The 11,623-nt window shown below is 37.8% G+C and overlaps 1 pseudogene; it reads left to right on the plus strand.

Moving 5' to 3' along the window:
• Positions 1 to 6,591: 6,591 nt before the first annotated feature.
• Positions 6,592 to 6,687, plus strand: LOC118858920 (annotated as a pseudogene).
• Positions 6,688 to 11,623: the final 4,936 nt, after the last annotated feature.

The raw sequence follows: 11,623 nt of genomic DNA on the forward strand, positions 1-11,623 counted from the left end.
CATAGTTGTAACACTCTACTTTCATCTCCATTGAATGGTATTACTATTGTTATTATTAAATATTATTCAAATAATTAAAATGATTTTTAAATTAATTTAAGATATTAAATATTGAATTAGTATATTAAATTCAATAGTCTAACCAGCAGGTCTCAAATGTTTTAATCTCAGGAGTCCTTTATACTCAGTAATTACTAAGGACTGCCCAACAAAAGGTTTTGTTCATGTGTGTTATACAAATCAATATTTACCACATTAGAAATTTAAAAATCTTTACCTTATGAAAATAGTTTTGACTTCATGGATATCCTGAAAGAACCTCAGAGATCCCCAGGGGGGACCTAGACCATACTTTGAGAATAACTGCTCTACCTTATCAAGATCTTATTGAATAAAGCCTGACTCCGTCATTCAGTCTGTTAGCCATTCCTCCCAGCTTTGTGTCAATAACAAATTGGATAAGCATGCTGTTTATACCTTTCTCCAAGTCATTAATTAAAAATATTAAAGAGCCCAAAGCCAATCCCAGGTCCCTGGAGCATCCCACTGGAGATCTAATAAAAAATAACTGAAAAAAATTTAAGAAAAAACAACTGAGAAGGTCAAGGATAGGAGATTTAAATGGAAGTAAGAATTTTGTGAGGTTTCAAATAAAAAAAGTAATATAATACATGGGATATAGCACTATTAACTTTAGACTCAAGGGAGCCAAGGTTTAAATCCTGCCTCTACACTTCAGCTATGTGATCTCTCAGCTTCCTCACTTTACAGACAAAGAGGTTGGACTAGACTAACTTACAGGTTCATTCTAGCTCAGTATCTACGTCCCTATGAAAATTCAAAATCTGCCAAACTATTAATATCTACGTGAAAGAATGCTCCAGATCACTAATAATAAGAGAACTGCAACTCAAAACATCATCTTATATGCAGAAAGCTGACAAAAATGACAACGGATGGAAGTAGTCAACTTTGAAGGGGGTGTGGGAAGGTGGGCAAAATGGTACACTGTTGGTAAAGTTGTGAATGAGCACAACCGTTTAGGAAAGCAATTTGGAATTGGGCAGATAAAGTGACTAAATTGTCCATATGCTTTGACACAAAGGAAGTGAACAGTTACAAGAAAGTCCCCGTACACCGCAAAATATTTATTGCAGCATTTTCTTTGAGATAGCAAAGAATTTGAAATAAAGCAATTCCCTCTTGATTGGGGAATAACTAAACAAATTGTGGTATACGAACTAATGGCATTAAGGTTAGAAAGGACAAACATATTGAGCAGAGCCAGGAAAACAATCTACACAGTGATAACAACAATGTGGATGGAAAGAAAAGTGAATGTTGCAAAATGTTAAAGATCAGGCATGGCTCCAGAGAAGAGATATGAGAAGACACTCCTCCCAACCCCTTTACAGAGGTGAGAGGTACACAGGTATGGTACATTGCACATATTATATCAAAACTATAGTAATCAGTTTTGTCTTGTTTTTCCTTTAAAAACACTGCATTATATGGGGTGGCCCTCTGAGGGGAAGAGAGCTGGATTCTGGGAAAAATTTCAGTGATATAAAAAGACAATAGCTGTCAATAAAAAAAATTTTTAAAGAAAATGCAAAATCTGAGCTGACTTGGCTGACTCTCTAACCTTCCTCTTTCCTTGTAACAAATGTGTATATATAGATATATATAAAATAGGAAAACAAATTGCAACATTGACCATTTCCAAAAAATACGCGTGTGTCTCAATCTGCATGCTGAATCCATTACTGCTCTGTCAGGAGGTAGGTAGCATGCTTCATCCTGAGTGCTCTGGAGTCATGAATGGTCATCGTATTGATCAGAAGTCTTAAATCCTTCAAAGTTATTTGTTTTTACAGTATTGTTTTACTGTCTAAATTGTTCTCCTGGCTCTGCTCATTTCACTCTGCATCAGTTCATGCAAATCTTCCTTATGTCTGACCTACTATAATAGCCTACTGGTTGGTCTCCTTGCCTCAGATCTCTCCCCACTCCAGTCTATCTTCCCCTCAGCTATCAAATTGATCTTCCTGAAGTGACATCATCCATCCATCCAGTGACATCATCAGCTACTCCAGTGGCTCTCTATGACCTCTAGGATCAGATATGATAACTTCTATTTGACTTATAAAGCCCTCCGAAACCTGGCCCCTTCCTAACGCTTCCAATCTTACCATACCTTACTCCCCCCACCACATACAGACAGTTTCACTTTATGTAAATTTGCATTATGGAAATTAAACTTTACATAAAGAATTCTGAAAGAAATCTGAATAAGGATTCTGAATGAGTATCTGATTGAGCTGCTAGCTACAAAGATTGCAAGAAGAAGAAAGGGAAGATTGGGTACCCGAGATTGAACCAAAAAAGTTCACAAAGAAACAGTTGGCAGAAGCATTTCATCATTTAAGTGAATTTTTTTCTCATATTGAAAAGATAGATCCAAATACTTCAAGATTTTTAAAAGTTCAAAGACTAGTTGAAGATATGTTGCTTGCTATCATCAGATACATGAGGGAAAAAAGAGAGCCACTGTCCTAAAATCTCTGAATAGCTTCATTTAAAAAGTTTCACAGCCAACCACCAGTGATAAAGGCTAGATGCAGTGGGATAGGGAAGGGGCAATATACTTTACACCTATGTTAACTTTACTGTATAGTACTTGTCATTAACCTTATCATTAACATAACTGTCTTTTTTCTTTTTAAAAAGTCTACAAGTTGGCAGGACAGCTAGGTTGCACAGTGAGTAGAGCACTAGCCCTGGAGTCAGGAGGACCTGAGTTCAAATGCAGCCTCAGACACTTAACACACTTACTAGCTGTGTGACCTTGGGCAAGTCACTTGACCCCAATTGCCCTCCCCTTCCCCCCTTGCAAAAAAAAAGCTTTAAAAAAGTCTACAAGTTGGAAAGCCAAGACACATACCGTACAGATTAAATAGAAAAGACAATATGTAAAAATTGTCCAATTGGGCAATATTGATTATTATATAATTAATTATATCATATGTTATATTACTAATTATATTGTCTTCAGTTTCCTCCACAAAAGTAGTCCTTTGATGATTCAATCAATTAACAAGCTTTTATTAAAGGCCTACTGTGAATCTTATTGTGGCAAGTGGTATGCTGGAGCCAATTCCTACTGGCTCCCTAAAGTTACTGTTAAATTTTCAGTGTGAACACCTATACCGAGGAAATTGACAAATCTACAAATCAGGGCTTGATGCTTGTCTAGACTTAATGAAGTGATGGAGAAAAATGTTAATAATTCAGATTAAACTTAAAAGTGTGTTATATGTGAATTTCTTTTTCAGATAACTAGTTGTTAGATATTTACCAGCACAATCACTTTGAAACTATGCTTTTCAAAGTCCATGGAAATGGAGCACACCCCCCTGGCAGGTCTACCAAGCTAGAAATGCTTTGAGTGCAGGCTGGTAATGGAATGGATGGCTATTGTCCAGGGAGCAGTCTAGCTAAGCTCAGAGTGGTTTTAACCTAGTCATACAACTGATAAGGATTTGGGAGGCAGTAGGGGAGGGAGAAGGGCAGCAAATTATTACACCATCTTCTAAAGTTTAGAGCAGATCCTATTAGCCATGTTTTCAGCAATACTGGTGTTGTACAATGGATTCTAGCAGCTCTGGTAAATGTAAATTGTATTGTGTAGTCATTTTTTTGTTTATTTACTGCCTGTTTTTAGATGCCATGACTGAACTAAAATACACATGAATCACACAATAATAAACTATATTATAATGATATCTTACCATGTTTAAAAATCACCTTTTTGTATTTTTTCCTCCTTTTTTTGGAAGAAGTTGGGAAATGTGAAGGAGAAAAAAAAAGGTGGGAAGGAAGGTGGGAGAGAGAGAAGGAGGGAAGGAAGCAAGGGAGAAAGGTAAGGAGGGAAGAAGGAAGGAAGGAAGGAAGGCAGGAAGGAAGGAAGGAAGGTAGGAAGGCAGGAAGGAAGGAAGGAAGGAAGGAAGAGTGGGAGGAAGGAGGGAGGGAGGGAGAAAAGGAAGGAGAGAGAGCTTAAAGAAGGAATAAGGAAGACAGGGAAAGAGAAATTTGGTCTGAGTTGTCACAGGAATTGTGAGTGAAACCATAGGGTAGTCATTGATATCAGTAATGATATCAATTTGTTTACTGTTCCCAGAGCAAGAGGCAATGGGAAGTAGCAGTTAGTAATTAACACATTGGCTAGATAGGTAGCAAGATGCCCACGTAGGCCTGGGTTCCTGGTGGATGGATGACTAGGATGTGAAGTATAGGTTAAGTGACCATGTCACTCCCCTCCTCCATTCAATCAAGCAGCGGCTCCCTTTCACCTCCAGGATCAAATAAAAAATCCTCTGTCATTGAAGGACCTTTATAACCTGGCCCCTTCTTACATTTTCAGTTTTCTTACACCATATTCACTCCCCACATCAAGAAAGGGTGAAAGGGAAAACAGGTAGCTTCCTAGCTTTCTAGCAGGGGCCTAGTTAGACTATAAAGCCTGATCCAGGGCCAGCTAGATACAGTAAGAAGAAATGGGCAGTTGGTTCACAGAAAGAACACAGGAAACTTAGAGTTAGCAGAAGGGAAGCTTGCAGACCCAAAGAGCCCTGGACAACAAGAGGTTGTAGGAATTTGGCGGAGTCAGCAAGCGGAGACACCAAAAGGATCCGGAAAGTCAGCAGGGAGGAAGCCTATAGTGAAGTGTCTTGCCCGCAATCAGACCCATAGTAAATGTTAGAGCCAGGACTCCACATACACCAAGGCCCCTGAGCAAGCAAAGGCCCTATGTGTCCTGACAATAAGGATAAGAGACACAACCATATTATTCGCTGCTGTGTGTCAAAGGGAGAACTTGCACCTGGAATTTCTGACTCTAGAGCTGGCTGTTTATCCATGACACCACCCAGCTTCCATCACCTTTTCACTAAGATCTCTTAATTTGCTTTCTTACTTCAAGAAGCTATTCTAGGTAAAATTTAAAATCCGAACTTTGGCCGAACTGTGTGGATTATCAAGATATGATTGATGACAAGGGTTCAGAAACTGATCTAGACTAAAAACTGACTTTTATCCTGTTCCCAGATTTCAAATACTAGGCAAAAAAAATGTTTCAATAGGCTTCATTCTCAATAAACACTTTCTGCGTTAAATCAAATATATACCCAATGGACCAAGAAAGAGAAGAAACTAAAATAAGATATTTAATAATTCAATACAACCAAGGGCACACTCTCTGGTGACACTGATCACAACCCATCTATGACTTCTCATTTTGGGTAACTCTTCTCTGTGTCCTCCTAAACATCCTCAACAAGGAGTTCATTTCATCATGCTAAAGGCCTTCCTCTATGTCTATTAACATCAAACAGAAAATAAGACATTTAATTACACTTTATTTTTTATCCAATTTCATAATTTTTAGCTAGGAAGATTTTCTATAAGACTTTCTGTTTTTTCTTCTTTTACAGAAAAAAAAGCCCTTTCAGGCTACTGAAGTATTGAAAAAAGAAGCCAGTTTTATAACACTTAAAATAAAATTCTATAAGACACTCCTAAATCAGAGGGCTTTAACAATGACTAGCATGGCAGAAAGACAGTAACAAAATAAAGGAGAAAGAACAAGAGAGGGTCTTCATTTTTTAAAAGTTAATTCTATAATATGACAAAAAAAGGAAAAGGATAAATGTTGGAGTGGATGTGGGAAAATTGAGACACTGTTGGTAGAGTTGTGAACTGATCCAACCATTCTGGAAAGCAATTTGGCACTATGCCCAAAGGCCAACCAAAATGCGCATACCCTTTGGTCCCCACAATACTACTACTAGGTCTGTATTCCAAAAAGATCATAAAAAATGGAAAAGGTCCTACATGTGCAAAAATATTTACAGCAGCCTTTTTTGTGGTGGCAAAATATTGGAAATTGAGGGAATGCCTATCAATTGGAGGATGACTGAACAAGCTGTGGCGTATAAATGTAATGGAATACTATTGTGAAATAAGAAATGATAAACAGGCAGATTTGAGAAAAACCTGAAAAGACTTGTACGAACTCATGCAAAGTGAAATGAGCAGAACCAAGAAAACCTACACAATATCAGCAACATTGTATCATGATCAACTATGAACGACTCAGCTCTTCTCAGCAACACAATGATCCAAGAAAAGTACAAAGGACTCATGAAGGAAAATGCTATCCACATGTAGATAAAGAACTGATGGACTGAATGCAGATTGAAGCATATTTTTTTACCTACTTTATTTTTTTGTGGTTCTTTTCCTTTTGATCTGTTTCTTCTTTCACAACTGTGACTAATATAGAAATATGTTTTACATGATAGAACATGTATAATGTATGTTCTATAATCTATAATGATAGAACATGTATAATAACCTATCCCAAATTGCCTACAATTTTAGGAAGAGGGGAGGGGAGGGAGAAAAATTTGGAACTCAAAATCTTGTAAAAATGAATGCTAAAAATTGTCTTGACATGCAACTGGGGAAAAAATAAAATACTATTTTTAAAAAGTTAAATTCTAACTTAAAAGTTAACTTTTTAAAAGTTAATTCTGCTTCAACAGCAAGTATACTAAAATTGGAATGATACAGAGAAGATTAACATGGCCCCAGGGCAAGCAAATTCATGAAGCATTCCATACTTTTTACAAAAAAATTCCTGGGGCCATATGTATATCATCTAATCTCACCTTTTGTTAGTTGTCCACGGCCTAAAGGTCTACAAGAAAGCTCTTTTGAGAAACAAGGCAAAGGAGACTATAAGATAGCAGACAAAAATGGAATCTCTACACCAAAACCAACAGAAAGCTGCAACACAAAGCTAGATTAAAGCAATTTGTCCAAAAGATGTCTCTGCTTTAAAAATGGAACTGATGATATGCAGCAACCATTCCAATATTTTCTTTCACCTTTTTCTCTGAGATCAGATATGGGGTAGATATTTTTTAGATTTCCGTAATATACATAGTATTTCTATTCAAATGTTTAAATTACATTTAATTACCTCATTCCTATTCTTTTTCCTTACTGAAATAGTTTTCATCTCTATTATTACAAATAACCTAACATTTCTATTTTAGGGTAACTTGTTTTAACAATACAAATAAGTAGAAATTCATTGTTAAAAAAGGGTAATTCTAATTAATAATATGTCACTCATTTTTCCAATGGATAGAAAAGCTCCCTTGATTACAAAGCCTAGGGTATATTTGGAGTTATTTATGCTCATTTCTTTAATTTGGGGATGGTTTTGAATATCTGCCAGAGAGCAAATGAAATGTCAGGTGCCTCCTGACATTTCCAAGTATATCTGTTTAACCTTCATTTTTTTAAAGTGAACTTTTTGGTAGGAAATTTTTTTAATAAAGGTTTCAAAATTCGATCTGGCCCCTAAGGATGCATCTGTGTTATTCCAGTGTGAACTCTGATTCTAAAGCCCCATTTTTTTTAAATTGGGGGTAGGAAAGATGCAAAAGTTGATCTTTTGTGAAAATGAGGAATGGCCTTTGATGAACCTGCCAAACTGTAAAAACCCAGCAATGAACCTGAGACAAAAGGAGAGCCGGGATATGCTTGGACTGCATAACTAGTCTCTAGATATTTGTAAGTTCGTTATAATTGATTCCTCTGAAACTCTCAAAGATTCTAGCTAGATTTGCTTACCAAACGAATGTTCCTATTTGTTGATCTTTATGAACTATAACTCCTGAAAATTCAATAGGTACTAGATAGTTTCACTAATTTTTTAAAAGTTCATCTTTTCTCTTATCTTTTAACGGTCATCCTAAGTCCTAAGGGTTATAACCCTTAGCAAGGGGAAAGGAAGGAATCGGGTGCTTTTGTCTCCTGCCATTTTTCAGAAAGATCACAAATCTTCCTGGCTGCTTCCCCCTGCACTGAGCCTTCCTTAAGGAATCACTGGTGTGCATATATAATCTAAATCAAATTGCTTGCCTTCTCAAGGATGAGGGAGGACAGAGAGGGAGGGAGAGAATTTGGAATTCAAAATTTCTTAAAGCTGAATGTTAAAAATTTATGTTTTATGTAATTGAGAATAAATAAAATAAAAAGTAATAAAAAAAAGAAATCACTGGGCAGTTTGATTTCTAGGTCACATGACCAAAAAGATGGAGTATTAAACTCTTTATCCCATCCTCTTATCCTTTCATACCTCTCCAAAATGGGAATTATGAACAACAGACAGAGCAATTTTAGCTATCTCCAGGGTCTAAGACACCAAGAATTCTAATGGGGTCAAAATCCACTGAACAGAGAAGGCTATTCCTTAACTTCTAACAGGTTCTCTGAGCATCTGCTCCTCCACCAGCTAACACACTCTGACAGGGCTGCAAAAATCAACCCACCAGCTTGCAAAAGAACTCAACTATTCCCCGACCCCTCCTTCTGCCTTAGAAAACCAAAAGGCAGAAGCATACTCTGGCTGGGACTGCAGAATGTCACTGCTCTATGTCACAACAGTACTCAGCCAGAAAACTGAGCAACAAAAGGAACTAAAGCATGATGTCAGCATCTGTGTGGCTCCACTAGGCCTGAAGCAAAGGGAACTGGGATCCAGATGGGGCCATTTCTGTCCCCCCAGAAGTCACTTAGGGCAGAGAACAAGGACAGCGAAATGTGAATGGCCATGGAAATCTAGATGAGGTCTTCCCTTGATGCTTTAAAAAGAGAGAAGATAGGGTCAATAAAGCCCAGTGACCCCACTTTATGACAAACCTGTGGACTCAACAGGCATTTTAAGTTAGCCACCAGTTTGGTCTGTGAATAGTCCACTCAGGAACAAGTCTTAGATTTATACATATCATTGTAAGAAAACGACATTGTCACAAGTTGCGAGCTATCAATCAGAGTAAAAGAACAATAGAGAGGGAGACAGAGAAACAGAGAAAGAGACAGAGACAGAGAGACCGAGAGAGAGCAACTGATGCAATGAGTACAGAGAATACTTTATAGTTCTTTTGAAACCTTTCAAAAACTTTTTCCCATTGTTCCTACCAGTCCTCTAAAAAGAAAGCAAATGAGTCAAAGTAAGCTGAGCCAAAGTGACTTTCAAATGAGTCAACAAAATAACATGGAGATAGAGGCTCATAGGGAAAGCCAAAGGTGAAAGAAAGCAGTGGTGATCTGGAGTAAGAGGAGCAGAGTTCAAATCCTGACTCTACCAATTACAAACCTTAAGAAAGCCATATTACTTTTCTGAGCCTCATTTTTCCTATCCGTAAATTTTAATTCAGCAAGCATTTCTATCTATGTACCTTGCACTACGCTAGGCACTAGAAATAAAGAGATTAGACTAGATGATTTTGGGGTCCCTTCCTCTAAATCTATGATGCTACGGTCATAGGTGGAAAAGAGTAGAAGAAGGGGAAAATATAAGTGACCCCCTGCTTGGCTTTATGGGAAGAAGGGAATAAGCATTTATAAAGCACCTACTATGTGCCAGACACTGTATTAAGTACATGCTTTTACAAATATTAACTCATTTGATCCTCACAACAGCCCTGTAAGGTAGATGCTGCTATTATCTTCATTTTGTCCTTATTGTTGCTGCTGCTACAGCTGCTGCTGTAGTTGTTCAGTTATTTCAGTCATGTTTGACTCTTTTTGACCTCATTTGGGGCTTTGTTGCCAAAGGTACTGGAGTGGTTTGCCATTTCCTTCTCCCACTCATTTTACAGATGAGGAAACTGAGGCAAATGAAGTTAAATGACTTGCCGTGGGGCACATAGCTAATAAATATCTGAAGCTGGATTTGAACTCAGTTCTTCCTGACTCCTGGCCTGGTGCTCTATCCACTGCCTGACTTCAGGCTTAGTGCTATATCTACTTCACTGCCAGCTGCTTCCATGCCTTTATGGTTTGTGACAAATAGTTTCTAGGTGATTGTATTTGCTGGCCCAAGGTTTGAGGTGAATGAGAGGCATGGCTAGGTGTCCCCAGATAGGAGCTCTTGGGTATTGCTACAAAATGGTTTCTCTAGAGCAGTCTATTCAGGGTTGACTCAAGATGGCCCTCATAATTGAGAATAACTCCATTCCCCACTCCCCTCCCACCAACTCCCTAGAAGCTACAAGCTAAAATCTGGTCTTTTTCAGAATTATTTTGGAGGGAAATTTGAGAGTTGGTATTTTTGTACACTAAATTGAAGCAGCCCCAAAACTGAAAAATAAAACATCACCCCAAGGATATTAGATTAAATCCTGGACCCCAAAGTAGAAGTTTCAGAACAAGCTTATTAGCTTTCACTAGTTGTAAAACAAATTTACATGCAGCCTCCCACCCCTAATATTTCACCAAAGGGGTTATTAGAACAAACACAGTTTTTTATGAATTCTCGGGTGATTTTCTGAAAAGCTGATATGTTTATTCGGAGAGTGTTTAAACTTAACATAATTCATAGCAAGAGACAGCTAGTATTTTTAGATTTTATTCTTATTCTTGAAAACAGAGACAACAAATTTCTTCTAAATATCAGCAAGTCATTAAAGAAATGTTACCCATCTCTCGTCCCATTCTGATCTCAAAACCATTCAAAAGGGCAAAAGTGCTCATGGGAACAGAGTAACCTATCTTAGAACTCAAAATTCAGACAACTCTGGCAGATAGAAACAACTGAGCTTTGCTCCTAATTAGTAAAAAAAAAAAAAAACCAATTAGTTAAAATAGAAAGCAATCAGATACAGAGTGAACTTCTCCTTGGTCCTAACCCTACGAGGTACATAAAAGCCATTATTACTATTGATGGTAACTGTATCTCAGTCTTTGACCTACTGATTCATTCATCAGGCTCCTCCAGCACCCCTCACCTTCTGTTTCCCTTCCTTCCTTCCTTACTTCCTTTTTTCCTCCTTCTCTTCAGGGAGGCAGTCATACTTCCTGTCTGGGAATTGGTTGGTTTCTACTGGAAACCGGAAGACCCAATTTGAGACTATTATCAATGCACCATAATTTAAATTGTGTGCTTTGTCCTTAGTTCTCAAAGAGGACCAGGAGATCAGGAAGATGATGCCATGACGTGCAAGTGAATTGGATTTAAGTGAGAGAGGGCTGTCCAACCTCACTTTCTCCTCCAGAGCCATCTGGGTCCAGTGGCAAGATATAGAATAGGACAACTGGAGATGGCCCAGGATGCAGTGGAAGACTGACCTTCTTAAGCTAAGGTCTTTCTGACTCACTTTGCCCGAGGCAACACCCATTCAGTGATTAGGGCTGTTTAAGAAGTGAGCCAAGGAATGGTCCCTTAATCCAAAAAAAAAAAAATAAATCAAACTGGGAGGGGAAGACCCTCTGTTTCTGGACAAAAGAGAATCAATTACTATTTACATAGATTGAATTGAGCAACTGACTAAAGAGGGATTGCAATGATAGCTGACATTTATATAACACTTTAAGTTATGTATGCATAATCTCATTTGATCCCCAAAACAATCCTTTAATGTAGCAGAGCAAATAAAGTTATCCTCATCTTACAAATGTTGAAACTGAGAATCAGAGTGGTGGAATTATTTGCTGAAGTTCTCCAGCCTAAGAAACAACAGAGCCAGGACCCAAACCTAATTTCTCT

The sequence above is a fragment of the Trichosurus vulpecula genome, chromosome 7 (assembly GCF_011100635.1).
Source record: "Trichosurus vulpecula isolate mTriVul1 chromosome 7, mTriVul1.pri, whole genome shotgun sequence".
NCBI classification, from domain to species: Eukaryota; Metazoa; Chordata; class Mammalia; order Diprotodontia; family Phalangeridae; genus Trichosurus; species Trichosurus vulpecula.